Source organism: Gallinula chloropus (genome assembly GCF_964237585.1).
Source record: "Gallinula chloropus genome assembly, chromosome: 1".
Taxonomy (NCBI): Eukaryota; Metazoa; Chordata; class Aves; order Gruiformes; family Rallidae; genus Gallinula; species Gallinula chloropus.
Window position 1 is genome coordinate 156609501 of NC_140085.1, and position 6952 is coordinate 156616452.

At 38.3% G+C, this 6952-nt stretch overlaps 1 long non-coding RNA gene across 1 annotated transcript; it reads right to left on the reverse strand.

The window, feature by feature from the left end:
• Window positions 1-817: 817 nt before the first annotated feature.
• On the reverse strand, window positions 818-6952 carry LOC311204509. Its single transcript, XR_014618064.1, has 4 exons — window positions 6588-6952; window positions 5852-6022; window positions 3380-3601; window positions 818-1230 (listed from the first exon to the last, which is right to left on the reverse strand). It is a non-coding gene; the product is annotated as an uncharacterized lncRNA (long non-coding RNA).

The following is a 6952-nucleotide window of genomic DNA, read 5'->3' on the forward strand; positions in this document are numbered from 1 at the left end:
GGATTGTCTACGTAGAGCAGCATTTTCTAACAAGCCTTCCTGGTTAGGGGACTTCCTTCTTTGAATTTATTAGGGATATGTCCAGTCCTTAAAAGAGGCTATAGATATTTTTTTTGTATTCCCTTCCAGCCTTCCTAATTACGTGGTCAGTAATCCAAAGAAGAATGTAAGCAGGGAAGTCTGTAGTAAGAACAAGAAAAGCAGTGTTTGCTCTAAGTAACAAAACTGAAGCAGACTTCACAACTAAAGGAAGAGAAGGTAATGGTGGATTCATTTGGAAGAAAAACATAGGGATTCTTCTTAAAATAATAATTCAGACAATAAGAAACTACAAGTGAAGATAACCAGAGTGTAATAGAAAGTCTGAAGAAAGAAAATGGAAACATGGTTCAATAAGGCTCAGCAAACGATGAGTCTGGGGATGATACTGCAAGACAGATGGTATCCCAAACAGATCTGTGCTCTGCAAACTCAGATGACCCCTTTTCTTTAAATTAAGATGCAAGGAGATGACCCTGAGGAAGTGAGAAAGTGAGAAAAGACAGGGCTGGAATGCTGGCTGAGTGAGCTGCAGGGACAGAGGACAGTTTACTTGATCTTTTCTGTCTGCTATTTGAACATGGATCTGAAAGATGTAAGGACTGAAGATGTGTTTTTCACTGCCCAACATATTATGGGTTCCTTTGGAAAATAAATGCAAAGCTTGTTGAAGGCAGGAGCATTTGAATTTAGTTGGATTTTACACACTGTTGTCATAGGATTCAGCAACCATGTTGAGAAATGGAAACTAAATTTGCACCAGAAGAAATGACACACAAGGCTTTAAGTTTGTTTACTTATTATATGTGCAAATTAAAAAAAAAAAATATATATATAATATGGTTGTTTGCCTAGCAAATGGGAGGTTTACAGACAATCTGTCACTGCTGCAGACACTGGAATGTGCCAGTAAATCTGTGGCCTGGTTTTGTACAGCTGCTTTTATATTTGGAGTATAAGCCCTGTTAGCTTCTGAAGGATTATCAGTTTAGAGGACAGCTCTGGAGTCTTCAGGAGAGAACCTCAGGGTGACACGTCTCCAAAATATATCTGTGTTTGTGCCTACTCCGTCTTCTGACGCATGAGACTTTCCTACAGAGGAAAGACTTCCAATGGAGGTGAAGCCTTCCAGGGATCTTCTCCAATTACTTCTCCACTTTATGCCACAGGCTTTGGAGGCTTCTTTCTTGTCTAGCAGAAAAATGAAGATAATATGTGGATGGATGAATGGGTAGAATATGTATTATTAAAAAACATTCAAAACATTCCAGCAGACAGAGGTTTTTTTTTTTTCCATGAGAAACACCCCATGTTAGTCACATTGCTTAATTAGCTTCTGGAAGGCTCTTAGATGTTCTGGTTGCTGCAGATAATACTAAACAGAACAAGGTAGCTGCAGCTTGCAAATAGAAGATGACCCATTTTGCTGACAACTGATTTTGTTCACATATGCAATTAAAATTCAAGGTAAGGACTGTTTGGTAGTGTTTGGAAGACAGAAGAGTAAAACTGAAGTGGTGCAAAGCCTCTGTAGCAAGCAAGACCAGTTCTCAATGTAAATTTATTTTCCTTTTGTGGGTTTTTGATATATTTTTTTGTTTGTTTTTTGAAACAGCATGAGTACAAACCAGCACATCGGGAAAAACTAGGAAATCAAGCCTAAAATGACCTTTTTCCTTTGAAGGCTGACAAATGCTCATGAGCTTCCATTCATCATGTTTCATAGGAAAATAGGAGACAGCAGGCATCTCGGGCTGGTCTGCATTGATTCATGCACAGGGATCCTCCTCTAAGACCGTTGTGCTTACCAGTTAAGCACAGTCCAACTGCCCTTCTAAGAAACCCGAGTTTTATCCTAAATCACATTACTCAATGGTCACATTTGCAAGGTTTCCAAAAAATGATTTGAATTATTCTTTTGATCGAGAAATGTTGCTTTTAGGTAGTATTGCACCAGGTTATAAATTCCAAAGTCTTCCTTATAGCCCAGGGTTGATTATGAACTATTTATCTTTGTTTCTTGGCTTTTGTCCTTTCGTTCTCTACGTGTCACGATCATTTCAGCATTCTCTGCTACGATTTTCTTATTTACACCCCATCCACAAATTCAGTCTTGCAGCTGTCCCTCATGTGATTATTTCTAGTAGTTTCATTGTGGTTACCCATGTGAATGAGGCTTATTGTTGTGGTATACCATCATAGGCTACAAATATGCAAAAATTATAAAGGGACAGGAAACTTTCAAGCCCTTGAAATAATTTCTTTTGTTTTTGGATATGCATTCTTTTTTGGTTTTGGTATAGTGTTTTGATTTTGTTTTGTTTTAAGATTGCCCTGCAGCTATTTAAAAACAGCTTAGAAAGTTTAAAAACTGCTTCCACTGATTTACTTCAAGTAACTGAACCACAGGACAGCAGGCAGTTTCAAAATCTGCCAAACCTTTAGCCAGTAAAATTAGCAATTATGCAGGTTTGGGCTTTTTTTATTTTAGCTGCATATTGTGCAAAAAAATTATAAATATCTACATAATAAAATATCATATGGACTACTTTATGACATTTATTTGTGACAGAATAATTGCTGTGATTATTCTAAATGACAGCCAGATGAACTGGCAAGGAAGAAAGCATAGGAAGCAAAGTCTGGTATTTTTGAGTATATCTTTATACTGGAGAAACAAGCTCCTAAATACAGTACTGTAATGGATACTGGACAAGCATGCACTATTCAAAAAAATTCTGTTTTCCTTCTCTTGTGAACAGCATATGGTGAAATCTGTTCCCTGGTGCCAGCAAAGATCTCTGCTGCATCGGTTACTCTGCCATGGAGATAAGAACTATGAGCTTCTGGACTGACACAGAGTGTAAACAATCACTGCTTCATCGCTTTGCTGAATACAGCCCACACCCTATTACTTATTTCTCAGCTCGTCTCTTCAAACTGTATCTAACCCGACCTCAAAACAAGGAACACTTACCCAAATTCTTCGTGTGTGGAGAAGTTACCTACTTGGAATGAAAGTAAGGTACAGCCAGGTCAGTAACGGAGGATTTGTAGTCATAAAGACTACTTTGAATTACAGTGTCTGCTGGAGACTTTGTCAGTGCTTTTGATGTGTTAGGAGGTTATCAGCCATCTTTTCCATGCTGCTGTTAGGTTAAAGTGCCTGGGGAGCCACAAGTATTGACACCACAAGACATCTATTACTGGTTTGGGTAGTAAGGCAGGTAATCTCATAATAGCAAATATAATACCTGAACACTGAAGGATTGAAGTATGAGAATCGTACTGCTGTTTTAATGGAAACATCTCTGAGAACATCAAGAAAGATGCTGATTACCGATAAGAAATCCGGGAATCAGCATATGGTCTGGCTTAGCTGGGAATCTCCATCACTACTGAGCAGAAAAATCCTCTTCTGAAGGCTATAACAACCCTTGTGCTGATAATAAAAGAAAGATGTGTCCCATGGTATGTGCTTAAGCTGCTGCTGGTGGTCATGGCATGATATGAGGCCTCTCTTGAAAGCGCACAGCAACGCTAGACGGCACTTCAGTCAAAGCTGTGAAAATAAACCAACATTTAAAACTGTAGAAGTTAAGCTCCAAATACTTTCAGAGATCTGAGATAATTTGTACAAAACCTTATGCATCTATTTTTATTTTTGTGAAGTGCAGCCTTCATGACCTCAGTTTAACACAAACTTACCTGAACTGAGTTTAGACAAACCTAAATAATCCAAACCAAATCCAGAGTAGCCACTCAGAAGTTCTGCATCAATTTCCTATCGGGTTTAAAATCACAGAGGAGTTGTACTCCACTGAAAGCAGAAGAAAAATACATGGAATTCTGTTCACTTGACACTACTAACTCCCCAAAAGTTGTTACTAATACTCACGGGCAAGCTCTTAACTAACACTAAAAAAGGAATATTATCCCTGAAGTCTAAATTAAACTGATTAATTGACTGATAAACTGAAAGAAGGGTCATTAACTGACTTATGAGTCAGTGGAACAGACAGGAAGTGAATTATTCCGTGTCCTCCTGAACTCGTGCAGGAATTCAGTAACGTAGAACTATCGTTACCCTAGTTGGAGTTTAGCCAGAGCGTGAGCTCACCTCTGCTTTTAAGAGAAAAGCGTCTCTATTTATGCCATCCATCGATGCAGAGGAAGATTTAGTTGCTGAGATTAATCCTGCAGTATCTCTGTTGGGAACCAGAATTGGAAAACCGAGCTTTTAGAATCGCACTTGAACTTGCAGAAAGATTACAGAACATCTACTTGGTCCTTCCTCAAGTTTCTGTTGGCCCAAAGCCTGAAACACAGGGTTACACTGACACCCACGATGTCATCTGCAAAGCAGGTAACGCGCCCCGCAGCTTTATGAACTTCCAGCACTGTGCTGGAAGCTACTGAGAAACTCCCACTAAATCTTCCTGCCCTTTGCCAGGTGAGATACCCACATCTACAGACAAGGAATGAAACGAGATTATTGGAAACACGATTATTTTTTGCATTTCTATTTATGAGCCACAGACACACTCATACACAGAATCGTAGGGGTTGGAAGGGGCCTCAAGAGATCATTGGGTCCAACCCCCCCTATACACACACCTATATGCTCTTTCTGGCTAATACAATCAAAGGAACCAACATCAGAGTTATTTATAGTGCATTTTGGTGGAAATACACATTTTCTCTACCTTACACTGCACGTCTAGTTTCAGGTATTTGGATTTAAGACAAATAAAAGATGCAGAACTTCTGAGTAGGACCTGGAGACACCATCTGATTAAAAAAAAAATTGACTTTATCTTCAGCATGCAAATCATGGATTTCCCAGTGCTGTATAATCAGAGCAACTTGTAAATGTTTGTACATTTCTATTTCTGTACATAAACTCTGGCACACCGTTACATTCCACTGGGGGGAGAAAAAAAATAGAAAGAAACAAACCCTAAACAGAACTAAAAGCTGCTATTCAGAACTATCTGTGTGTGCTGCTTGCATAATATTTGGAAGGATAGATCAGCTGTATCTGGGAAAAAGTCAGTGCTAGCCAGATGCAGAGAAACCACTCCATTATTCTTTTCGGGCTCTGGGAGAATTTTAAAAAGGAGCTCAAATGAACCTGCTCCAGCACATCACTGAATGGGTTACTTTGTTTGAAGATGCTAAGAGAGCCATCCATCAGTGGCATTGTTTTCCTTTAGTTTTTACAAGTATATGGAACAAGTAGCTCATTTTAAATTAAAATACTGATAAAATGCAATCAAAATGTTGCTTTCTATGGTTCTGCTTCTCAGAGCATGAAAAAGAAAAAAAAAAAGAGGAATCCATCTTTTCTGGATTTTAAGATCCATTTCTAAGTTATTATCTGCAAAATCTCCAGACTGTCTGCATACCTAATATTGAGGGAGTGCTCCCCTGCCGCCTCTGTTCTTTTAGCACTTCCTCTGACCACACCACTTGCTATGATTTGGTGGCCATTAGCTCGTCAGCTCTTTTCCTGGTTGAATAGATTTGCAGGCCAGAAAGGTTTGAGATCATCTCGTCTGACCTTCATAGCAACACAGGTCAAGAAATTTTATAATGTGAACTTTACTTTGAGTCCGTAATTTGAGGGATGACTGAGAGCCCAGGATTTAGAAAAGATATTGAATCTTAATTTAGAATCTGGGAGGTAGAGTTTAGTGGGTCCTCAGGGATATTATACTAAACTGCTCCTCTTGTGGCCGGAAGGATCTTGTGCTTATTCTAAATTAGCATAATTTCACCTGCCAGTTACAGGTTCTCACCGTTATCTTACCTGACAGGTTAAAGAGACTTTTAATATTTGAAATGTTCCTTTCTTGCAAATCCCAGCATGTTATGACCAAGCTTTTGTAGAAGCTAAACAAACAGGTCTTCAGTCTCAGGGCAAGGCAGATTTTTCTGGCTTCTCCAGTTCATCAGTTATTTGTGTTAAGATGCAGCACCCCTATTTCAGTAAGAGTTTGATCAACACCATATGTAACAATAACATTATTACACCTTCTCTGCTTTTACATCCCAGATTTGTCCTACCAAGTATGAATCCTTTTGGGTTGTTCATAACCACGCTCTAACACCTCTATCATTAGACTCCGAAATATTATTTGTACCTAGATGCCTTTCCACTCACCTGTATTCAAATCAACAATTCACTAAGTCCCATTCAACCCACCCTGGAGAAAAAAACAAGGAGCTCTGCTTCAGAAAGTCCTATAAGTATTTATGGCTGCATCTGTTATGAGTGATTATTTAATTATTTTATGTTTTCTTTACATAAGGTAATAAAGATTATGAACAGACTGGGATAAAACCAAACCATCATTGTAGTTTGCTAAACTGCTCTCTATTCGATTATAATTTTCAAGATATAATTACTTTTCAGATCTGCTGGGTAATTTGTTGTTGCTCAGATAAATAAATGCTGCACATTTTATATATAAAAAAATCAAATAGAATACTGGCACTAAATAGAATATGGCATTATGTCTTCTTATAGGCTGAAAGTTAGTTACCTTTGCCAGGTGAAACACCAATCCCATAAACAACAGGCCTGGGTTCCAGCCAATCCTGCTGATATTAGAAACTCAGTAATTCTCCAATTCCTACATGTGATTCTCATGTTTGACTGCCGTGATTTTGCCAAAGGTTCCCCATCATGTTATTTTAGCTCAAATAACCTTTCGTTTTACATTCCTAATGGGCACCAAATCAGTTTCTCTTTCGGTTCTGGTACAAACATAAGACAGGTTGATTATTACCATGAAAAAATTTCGGAATGTGACTTAATTAGTCCTGAAAGTTCGAATGTTTTTACCTTTACATTTTGCTATTTATCATCCTTACGAAGTAATGATTGAATAAAACACTTGTAATTAAA